Below are 11,852 nucleotides of genomic sequence, written 5' to 3' on the forward strand. Positions count from 1 at the left end.
TTCTGCATTAACATCGGAATGAGTATTGGCGTGGTAGGAATATTCTTATCCACAAGAATAAAAACACCTCCATCATGTAGGTTTCTATCTTCCCTGTATACTGCATAATTATCTGGAAACAATTCGCTTGAAACCACATTGGCATCCAACCAAGATTTTGTAACTAAGACAATCACAGGTTTAATTTTCTGAAGTAAGCCCATGGATTCATCCACCTTATTTTTATTACTGCGGCAAGTTACAGCTATTACTGTTCCAGCGCCCAGGTGTTCGTTAGCAGCGTTTTTTTTTATTCTGTTTAAATTTGCCATTTGAACCGGAACAGCCAAAGTGCACTGCGTAATTTGATAAGTCATTCTGTAAGGTGCCATATTGCAAAGGATCAAAATGTACTTGATGCTAAGGGAATTACTGTGGGTTTTCTTGATTGTTATTTGGCGACTTCACAGACATTTTCAATCTCAAGTTTAAACATAAAGCATTTGCCATTAATATATAGTCGGTTCATCCGCAGCTTAAATCGACAGTCCTGGTTTTTCGTGGATTCAACCAGCTTAATCTTGCCAAGTGAACGGGCTTAGGAAAATTTTCACTAACGGCGAAGCCGCTATCTTCAAGTTTATAACCGGAAACCAGTACTGAGTCTTTATGCTTGAAAAAGCAAATTTCCACTAAAATCGGCCTTTTCTTATTTTCATTCTACGCGCCAATTCCACACGCCCTATCAATGGTTTGGGGATCTAGTTTTATTTCCCTTTTGTCGGTGCAGAGTTTAATTTCCATTTTGTCGGTGCACAGTTTCACGATAAGAGATTCTGATTCCGCCACGTTTCTTTATCTTTACCTTTCAGTCCGAAAAATACGAGGTTTGATCTGCTTGAGCGGCCTTCGACATCATTACAGCGCGTTTTTAGAACAAAAATTTCGGCGTGCGCAGTTTCCAACTTAGAATCGTTGTTTTGCGTCACTAGCGGAGCAGCCCCAGACACAGCGAGTTCTTTTTCGAGCGTGCAGACACGTTCTGTCAATTCTGATCATTCTTTTTTGGCATTTGTACGCTCCTGGGAAAGTTTGCTCACTTTATGTCTCAGCGCCTCATACCATGTCTCCAACTGTTGAACAGCAATTTGAAGGGCAGTTATTAACACATTAAAGTCCGCATTAGTTGGGCCGGGGTTCTTTTCGACATTACCGCCAAGCATTATTAGGTCTAGAAAACACTTCAAAGTTTCTTTCCGGCACGGCCGCACTACGAAAAACAAATCATCGTTTTGTCCAGACTAGCATTCAACCGTACCAACCTTCAGAACAAGGTGGAGGGGCAGGTAAGATGACCTCATGGATGCAGTGCAGCCGCGCCCACATGTCCAGTGGAGCGGTGTCGCCTCTTTCGTAGGTCGAAGCTCACTTGATGTTGATGTTCTTCGCGCTTCGTTACGACCCAGCTTGAGGATTTGAAAACTCGGCCAGACCGTGTCCTCTTCGTCAAATCCCGCGTCCGCAAACTATGATCCGCGATAGTGGCCTGAGCTTGGTGTTTTCTGGCTTGGTGTGATGACGTACGGAAAGCACGATGGTTCCGGCAATTCAGCAGGCAGCGTCAGCAACAGCAACAGTTGTATAACAAAGTGGAGCGGCAGGTAAGATGACCTCATGGTGGCAGTGCAGCCGTGTCCACGAGGTTGAGGTAACCAAACTGAATGAACAAGCGAATTTCCGTCATGGCTGCCGCAGCGGCGTACTTTCCCAACTGGCCCGACTGGTGAAGATGCTTAAGTAGGCACTCTTTCGTCGACGTCCCTGGTTGCCAGCTGAGGTTGGTCAAAGTGCGCATACTTGGCACGGTGACTGAGACCGGCATAGATGTGTAACTTTGCTTCGCACACAGAAGAACAGCATCATCACCGGGACCATAGGCATCGAACGCGCAATTCACGGATGGCTTCGGTGAGATGATTGAAGAAAACAGCTGCACCTGATTGGACAAGCGAATTTGTGTCATGGCTTCCGCAGCGGTGTCGCGTCCAACCTAATATGACACGTAATTGGTAATGTTGTCTACCACTTGAATTTAACACCATGCTTATCCGATGACAATCTGTTTTTCACTCATATTAGCTGTCACAAATTTTCCTTAACATATGATAACAGATACGCCACGGTACTCTTTTTTTCTTGATATTAACTGCCGATATTTGTTTAAGCCAGCCGCGGTCCAGTATTAGCAATATTGGCTATGGAGCTTGGAAATGTCGAGCGCACGAGTGGACGCATTTGGTGGGACACGCTCGTCGGCGAGCGACCGCGTGCGTGGCCGAGTGGTTACCGTGCTTGACTGCGGCGCGGAAAGTCTGGGTTCGATTCCAGTTAGTGGGATGCTCTTTTATTTGTTCTTTCAATATTGCGTTCTAGTGTGTTCGAGAACATTCTCGTATGATCGAGTTCCGAATGTTCCAGTCGCCGAACAATCTAGGCCGATTGTTCCAGAACCCAACGCGCGTACATAAGGGACTCCGAGTGCTGATCTGCATCCAGTCTCGCCCCAGCGTTCGACTCTGCTGTTACGCCGACTTCGACGCCCGTGACGCTCTGTTATTATCTTTTGTACCCTTTTATTTTTGGCACAAGTTCGCCACATTAAACGTTTATTTCTTCCTGTTTATTATTGGTTTTTAGTCACAACCCTTGAAATTTTGGTGGAGGTGCGGGGTACCGCATGCCCGTGCGGCCTTCCCCTCCAAGGACCCGAAGTGCAAGTCCGATTCCCGGCTCGGTGGGAAGACCACTGACCGCGGAACCTGAAACTCGGACCAGCCGCCGCACCAAGGGAGAGGATCCTGAGTACGGTTTGCTGCTGGACAAGCCCAAGCCGAAGAAGACGACGATGGCCAACCAGTCGCAGAACCCCGCCACGCCTGCCGTCGTCTACCTACCCGTCGCTCCTCGGACACCCGCTCCCTTCCACGGCGAAAACCACGAAGACATCGACGACTGGGTCCAACAGTTCGAACGAGTGGCCCGTCATAACGGGTGGACACCAGAACAGTGTCTACAGAATGCGTACTTCGCCTTGGAAGCAACCGCCTGAAACTGGTTCGAGAACCACGAAGCTTCGAACACTTCCTGGCAGCAACTCAAGGCTGAGTTGCAAAGAACATTCACGAACCAACAACGAAAAGAACGCGCGCAAGAGCTTCTTCAAGCGAGGATCCAAGGCCCTAACAAGAGCGTCGTTAGCTTCGTGGAAGACGTCCTGCGACTGAGCAACTGCGCTGGTCCTGAAGCATCCGAAGCAAAGGAGCTCAGAGTCTTGATGCGCGGCGTGAAGGAAAACATTTTCGGCGGTCTTGTGCGAAGCCCGCCTACCACAGTCAAAGGCTTCATGACGGAGGCCACCAACATCGAACGTGGCCTTCAAGCACGAGCCGCCCACTATCACCGAGTTCCCGGCGTCGGTTTCTTTTCTTCTTTGGGCTGCAACACCACGGACATCCGCGAGATAATCCGGGACGTCGTCCGGGAGGAGATCAAGAAGCTTCTACCTGCCGCCGCAAGCCCAGCTTCGCCCTCAATCGCCGAGATTGTCAGGGAAGAAGTCCAGCAAGCGCTCCAGCCTGAGGTTCTCGTCAGCACCGCTCCGGAACCACCGACGTTGAGTTACGTCGCAGTGGCCCGAAGGCCACCGCCTCCTCGTCGCACCTATGTCTCGCCGCCCCGACGTCAGTCTCCTGCGCCGCAGCACGACCGACGCCACGACGACCAGGTTCACTACGCCTGCCCGCAGCCTCGCACCCCGCAAGACCGACGTGTGGCGGACGCCCGACCGACGCCCTCTCTGCTTCCATTGCGGGGAAGCGGACCACACCTATTGCCGATGCCCAAACCGACGACTCGGGCCACGTGGTTTCCACCCGAACGACCCGCGCCCCCGTCATGGTGAACGCCCTACTGAGATCGACGAGTACCTGCGACGACCTCAGTCAACCGAGCCTGCGTCCCGCCGAGAGTTCCGGTCGCCGTCGCCACGACGTCCAGCTTCGCCCATGCACCGACCCCGACGTGAAAGCCTGTCGCCCCTCGCTCCACGCCGCGGAAACTAGGCGCGGCAACCACTGGAGGTGGAGTTGCCGAAGACGACCGACGCCAAGATCCTCCACGAACGTCGGAGGGCCACCACTCGAACGTTACTAGAGACGGTGTCCAATAACCTAAAAGTCGTCATCGACGGCCACGACGCATCAGCACTCGTGGACACCGGAGAAGACTACTCAGTCTTGAGTGGGAGGCTCTCCCGCCGCCTTGGAAAAGTCATGGCGTCGTAGGATGGACCTCAAATACGAACCGCCGGAGGGCACCTCATCACACCAATCGGGAGATGCACTGCTCGCGTCAAGATCCGCGGTGAGACGTGCCCTGTGAAGTTCATCGTTCTACAACACTGTTCCAGAGACGTTATTCTCGGCATGGACTTTTTGTGTGAATACGGCGCCGTCATCGACCTTGGTGAGAACAGATTGACGCTGCGCAAGCCTGTTCCGTCTTCAGAGAAACCTCGAACACCGTCAGCCGCCGTCCGAGTCGCTGCCGACCACGTGAACCTGCCGCCGCGATCAAGTGTTATCGTACCCGTAGTGGCCGATGCAGCTACCTGCGGCGAAGTTGTGCTTGAAGGCAACCTTCAATTACTCCTACGAAGAGGAATAGGCGTCGCAAGAGGAGTGGCTGAACTTCAGGATGGGCGCACCGTGGTCTTCGTGACGAACTTTCGACAAGAAGCGCAACACCTCACGAAAGGTGCCGCTAGAGGCCATTCGAAGAAATTCGGAACTCCGCTGAAATCACCGCGATTGCTGAAGAATCATTCCCACCTCAGGCAACACATTACGCCGCCAGCGCAGCTCGACATTGACCCCAAGCTTTTAGGCCCGGAACGACGGCAACTAAGTGACCCCCTCGCCGAATACAGTGACTGCTTCGCGACGTTGTCGAGGGTGCGCCAGACCGCCGTTACGAAACACCGCATCATTACCGAGGACGACGCGCCCTGTGCATCGATCACCGTACAGAGTCTCCGTTAAAGAAAGGGAGGTGATATAGGAGCAAGTGCAAGAGATGCTGAACGACGACATAATCCAACCTTCAAGCAGTCCGTGGGCCTCTACTGTTGTACTGGTTAAGAAGAAGGACGGAACGCTTAGGTTCTGCGTGGACTACCGGCAGCTGAACGCAGTGACGAAGAAAGACGTCCATCCACTCCCCCGCATCGACGACACGTTAGACCGGCTGCGCCACACCCGATACTTTTCATCCATGGACCTGAAGAATGGCTACTGGCAGATCGATGTCGACGAACGGGACCAAGAGAAGACAGCTTTCGTCACGCCAGATGGCCTGTACGAGTTCAAGGTGATGCCCTACGGACTGTGCACGGCTCCAGCAACTTTCCAGCGTGTCATTGACACCGTACTGGCAGGAATGAAGTGGCAGAGCTGTCTCGTCTACCTCGATGACGTCGTAGCGTTTTCCAGCGACTTCGACGAGCACTTGCGACGACTCCGAGCAGTTCTCCAAGCCATACGGACTGCCGGACTTACCCTGAAGCCGTCAAAGTGTCGGTTCGCCTATGACGAACTGAAGTTCCTAGGTGACGTGGTTAGTAACGAAGGCGTTCGCTTCGACCCAGAGAAGACTCGCGCCGTCGTAGCATTCCCAGTACCGACAGACTAGAAGGCCGTGCGAAGGTTTCTTGGACTCTGTGCCTACTATCGGCGCTTCATCCGGGATTTTGCAAGGATTTCCGAGCCGCACACAAACCTCACAAAAGACGGCGAAAAGTTCGAATGGGCCGAGGAGCAGCAGCAGGCATTCGACGAGCTGAAGCGACGACTGCAGACTCCTTTTGTTCTAGGACATTTCGACCAAGATGCGGAAACCGAAATTCACACGGACGCAAGTAACGCTGTACTTGGCGCGGTACTGATTCAAGTGCAAGAAGGCACCGAGCGAGTTATCGCCTACTCAAGTCGGACACTGCCCATGGCGGAGAAAAATTACTCCACGACTGAGAAAAAATGCCTTGCGGTCGTCTGGGCAATCACTAAGTTTCGTCCGTATTTGTACGGAAGCCCGTTCCGTGTAGTCACGGACCACCACTCGCTCTGCTGGCTTGCGAACATCAAGGACCCGTCAGGACGCCTCGCTCGATGGAGTCTACGACTACAAGAGTTCAATATGACTGTGGTCTACAAGTCAGGCCGCAAGCACAGCGACGCCGACTGCCTGTCCAGAGCCCCCGTCGAAACACCTTCCGGCAGCAGCAACGACGATGACGACGAGTGCTTCCTAGGTGCAGTGAACACCGACGACATGGCACGTCGTCAAAGAGACGATCCTGAGTTGCGCGCGTTAATCGAGCACTTCGAAGGAGGAGGGGCTACTGTCCCCCGTGTCTTCTCAAGAGTCCTGCCGACTTTCGTCCTCCGACAAGGTGTACTTTACAAGGAGAACTTCGGAGACAACAGCACGCCATGGCTGCTGCTAATCCCTACCGACATTAGAGCGGAGATGTTCCAAGCCTGCCACGACGGCCCGACGTCCGGACACCTTGGTTACAGCCGTACGCTGGCCCGACTTCGTGAAAGGTATTACTGGCCCAAGCTGCCGAAGACCGTCCACTTCTACACACGGTCCTGCTACGAGTGCCAGCGACGCAAAAAACAGCCGACGAAGCCGTCAGGTCGCCTGCATCCGATCGCTCCCCCGACCGTACCGTCACAGCAGATCGGAATGGATCTACTTGGTCCTTTCCAACCCGTCGACGCAAGGAAACAGATGGATTATTGTCGCCACAGATTATCTCACACGGTACGCCGAAACGAAAGCCCTTCCTGCAGGGACTGCTGTGGAAGTCGCCAAGTTATTTATCGAGTCCATCGTCCTGCAGTACGGCGCTCCCGAAGTTTTGATCTCAGACCGTGGATCATAGTTCATGGCCCAGCTTACACAAGAAATCCTTCGTCTCAGCCACACCAGCTATCGGCGCACAACGGCGTACCACCCGCAGACCAATCGGCTGACGGAGACTCAACAAGACCATCGCCGACATGATCTCCATGTACGTCGACGTGGAGCACAAGACATGGGACGAGGTGTTGCCGTACGTCACATTCGCCTACAACACGGTCGTGCAAGAGAGCACAGGGGTGACACCCTTCCAACTGGTTCACGGCCGCAAAGTAACGACAATGCTGGACGCGATGTTACCCCACGAACCGGCTGTCGGCGGAAGCGAAGACCCCCAGGTGCTTTCCCAACGGGCAGAAGAAGTCCGCCAGCTCGCCAGACACCGTATTCAAGCCCAACAACGTGTCGACACTGGCCGCTACAACCTTCGTCGTAGGGACGTCCACTTCCAACCCGGAGGCAGGGTGTGGGCGTGGACACCGATCCGCCGCCGTGGTCTCGGTGAGAAACTCCTAAAGCGCTACTTCGGGCCCTACAAAGTACTTCGTCGACTCGGGGATCTGAACTACGAGGTGATGCCCGACGGAACATGGACTTCATCACGCCGCGCTCCACGACCGGAAGTCGTCCACGTCGCGGGCCTCAAGCCGTACTACGCGCGATAAGACTGCGAACTGTGATCTTGTGCACCGCTTGATAGGATTGTGTTTCGCGAGCCTCCGTGTGTTCCCATTCTTTTGTTTGTTTCGCTCTGTTTTATTGCCTTTTCCGTGGCATTGAGACGATGCCTTCTTAAAGGGGGGAGTAATGCCACGCTCGTCGGCGAGCGACCGCGTGCGTGGCCGAGTGGTTACCGTGCTTGACTGCGGCGCGGGAAGTCTGTGTTCGATTCCAGTTAGTGGGATGATCTTTTATTTGTTCTTTCAACATTGCGTTCTAGTGTGTTCGAGAACATTCTCGTATGATCGAGTTCCCAATGTTCCAGTCGCCGAACAATCTAGGCCGATTGTTCCAGAACCCAACGCGCGTACGTAAGGGACTCCGCGTGCTGATCTGCATTCAGTCTCGCCCCAGCGTTCGACTCTGCTGTTACGCCGACTTCGACGCCCGCGACGCTCTGTTATTATCGTTTGTACCCTTTTATTTTTGGCACAAGTTCGCCACATCAAACGTTTATTTCTTCCTGTTTATTCATTGGTTTTTTGTCACCACCCGTGACAATATTTGTATTTGTTCTGATACTTTCCAGCCATGGGCGCATAGTTACCGGCTACTCCTTGTTCCACAATGGAAGGCAACGTTCCAGAAACATATACAACCTGACATATACAACTCTGTGCACAACACTTCGACGTGTTATTTTTTTGACATAGCACCAGAATATATAATAACGAGTGGAAAAAAATGAAGCTTGCGCATAAGCAGACGGCGCCCTAACAACATGCATCACATTCAGAGGGCTCTCTTCAAAACAAGAGACCTTCACTCCTATCTGAGCAGTTTGCGGTGCCTGCTTCGAGCTTGAAAGCAATCCGGAATCCACGAAGGGTAGCCTTCGCTCAATTTTTTTTGATGGGTTTGTGTTAACTTGCCCTGTTCGCTTGTTCGTTTGCACTGTCAGCGACGGTGCCAACCATAGTAGTCAAAGACAGAGAGGAGCATCGGCCGGAATTTGCCCTTATGTATGTCCGCTTTGCTTGGAGTTAACACGAGCCTGCGTTTCCAGTCGGCTCATCAACGTCAGAAATGACCCCGGCGTGAGACCCTGGGTGAGCCCCATTTCGGTATAAACATTGTAAACATTGGTTTACTGTTATGTCCGCTAAAGTGCATATGTACACTCTGGAATGTACCTCCATCTGTTCTTGTGACAGTCAACCACAAACCCTGCGCGTTGCGAAGACGCGCGATCAAAGACACGAGGCCCGAGCATCGCGAGACGAACGCACGACACCACCATGGCAGCTGGGATACCTAACTCATGTTTTCCTTTTACTTTTATTGCTAGAAGTTCTAATTAAACTACTTGTAGGATTGGCGACGAGAACCAGGTCCCACCGGATGACAGGCGGCACTTCGACAGCGGGCGGCAACCAGAGCAACGCCATGGCCACGGCCACGCCTGAGTTCAGCCGAATTCTGGCTTTCGAACGCAGCTCCATCTCTTAGAAATCACGGTACGGTAGGCTACAATTTTTTTTCGCGGCCAACGACATACAGGACGCTTCGAAGAAATGTGCGCACCTGCTAACGCTGTGCGGGGCGGAGACATACAATACAGTCTGCGCTTTTGTACAACCCAAGCAGCCTAACCAAGTGAACTTCGACGAGATCGTTCAACTGCTGAAAGCACATTTTGACCCGACGCCTTCCAAAGTCTACTGCACATCCCGTTTCCAACGTCGCGACTAGGAGTTCGGCGGGACGGTCAGCGCTTACGGGACAGCCCTGAAGAAGCTCGCTGCCGACTGTGATTACCGGAACAGTGCCGAACAAGCGACAGACCCAACGGTCCTTCGTCTGGAATGTAATGTTGCGGGATCGTTTCGTGTGCTGCCTACGGAGCGAGAAAGTGCAACAGCGTCTCTCCACGGAGAAGGAATTGACGTTCATCAAGGGGTATTAGTTTGTAATACGCGCCGAGAGAGCCGTCCAGCAGCAACAAAAGATAAAAAGCGATCACTCGGAAGTTAACAAGGCAACCGGCAGTGAAGGCAACAGGGTTTTTTTTTTTTTCTTTTTTTATTTTCTTTTTTTACAGAGGACAAGCTAAAAAAGGACAACGCTGTTGGCGCTGTGACAAATAGCACAGCCCGATGATATGAGAGTTGGAGGCCTCAAAGTGTCATTACTGCCAGAAGCGAGGTCACATTGAGAAAGCCTGCATATCAAAGGAAAAAGCTTCAAAGGAAAGGTACTAACGCAGCAATGAAGTGGATACATAACTGGAGCCCATGCTAAGCAGCAGCTATCAACGCTACACGATCTCCGCACGGCGGTAAATGAGTTTACCGCCCCGAAAATCACAGTAACCGTTGACGCGAATGCCAGACCAGTTACATTTGAGGTTGACTCTGGTGCCCCGTAGGAAAATGTAAGATACAGGCCGGAATAAAAAATTCCGGTGCCGCCTAGACCTGAAATTGGGGCACCAGTTTGTATCCAGCCTGGAAGCGCGCATTTCCAGCCCCAATTTTAGATCCAGGCGGTGCACCGCCGGAATTCCCGCTGCGCTCACCACTGGACCCTACAAAAGAATTTCGTGGTATGCCCTTAGTCGTTCCAAACCGAGAGATCGTCGCGATTTCACACCCATGGGTGTGAAATCGCGACGATCTCTCGGTTTTTTTTTGAGGCCAACGACATACGATTTCAGACCCAGTCCGCCTGCAGCCGGACTGGGTCTGAAATCGTGACGATCTCTCGCTTGTAACGGTTAAAGGCATCGCGCGAAATACTTTTGTAGAGTCCAGTGGTGAGCGCAGCGGTAATTAAGGCAGCGCAAAGAGTCGTCCAGGCGTCGTCACCAAACACGGCGCACGGAGCACACACACAGTACGCACAAGCACAGTATACAGTGTTGAGTGCATCGGGAAGTTCCGGCGGGCAAGCGGTGTCCGAGTTGTCAAAGTATTGTCACCAAGCACACCAGCGCATCCAGATGCCGAGCCAAACAGCAATGGGTCGGCAGCTTCACACTATATAAAGGTCCAAAGTCGACGTCAGTGGGTATCCATCCAGGGCAACGATAGGCGCGTCAGTATCCGTGCGCCCGCCGCGCGAACGTCGCCGCCGGGTGAGCGCCGGCCGGCAGTCCGACGGGAGTGGAGAACCTAAACTCTCGAAGCGCTGCGGCCGGCTGCAACAGACAATGCAAAGCGCGCGTCGTCACTGAACACACACACAGCACGAACAAGCACAGTATCCAGTGTTGAGTGCATCGGGAAGTTCCGGCGGGCAAGCGGTATACGAGTTGTCCAAGTATTGTCACCAAGCACACCTGCGCATCCAGATGCCGAGCCAAACAGCAATGGGTCGGCAGCTTCACACTATATAAAGGTCCAAAGCCGACGTCAGTGGGTATCCATCCAGGGCAACAATAGGCGCGTCAGTATCCGTGCGCCCGCCGCGCGAACGTCGCCGCCGGGTGAGCGCCGGCCGGCAGTCCGACGGGAGTGGAGAACCTAAACTCTCCAAGCGCTGCGGCCGGCTGCAACAGACAATGCAAGGCGCGCGTCGTCACAGAACACACACACAGCACGAACAAGCACAGTATCCAGTGTTGAGTGCATCGAGAAGTTGCGGCGGGCAAGCGGTATACGAGTTGTCCAAGTATTGTCACCAAGCACACCTGCGCATCCAGATGCCGAGCCAAACAGCAATGGGTCGGCAGCTTCACACTATATAAAGGTCCAAAGCCGACGTCAGTGGGTATCCATCCAGGGCAACGATAGGCGCGTCAGTATCCGTGCGCCCGCCGCGCGAACGTCGCCGCCGGGTGAGCGCCGGCCGGCAGTCCGACGGGAGTGGAGAACCTAAACTCTCGAAGCGCTGCGGCAGGCTGCAACAGACAATGCAAGGCGCGCGTCGTCACAGAACACACACACAGCACGAACAAGCACAGTATCCAGTGTTGAGTGCATCGGGAAGTTCCGGCGGGCAAGCGGTATACGAGTTGTCCAAGTATTGTCACCAAGCACACCAGCGCATCCAGATGCCGAGCCAAACAGCAATGGGTCGGCAGCTTCACACTATACAAAGGTCCAAAGCCGACGTCAGTGGGTATCCATCCAGGGCAACGATAGGCGCGTCAGTATCCGTGCGCCCGCCGCGCGAACGTCGCCGCCGGGTGAGCGCCGGCCGGCAGTCCGACGGGAGTGGAGAACCTA

General features: G+C 53.4%; 1 pseudogene; it reads right to left on the bottom strand.

The window, feature by feature from the left end:
* Positions 1-504: 504 nt before the first annotated feature.
* On the bottom strand, positions 505-9,125 carry LOC115321951 (annotated as a pseudogene).
* Positions 9,126-11,852: the final 2,727 nt, after the last annotated feature.

Source organism: Ixodes scapularis, unplaced genomic scaffold (assembly GCF_016920785.2).
Source record: "Ixodes scapularis isolate PalLabHiFi unplaced genomic scaffold, ASM1692078v2 PGA_scaffold2__306_contigs__length_199485367, whole genome shotgun sequence".
Taxonomy (NCBI): domain Eukaryota; kingdom Metazoa; phylum Arthropoda; class Arachnida; order Ixodida; family Ixodidae; genus Ixodes; species Ixodes scapularis.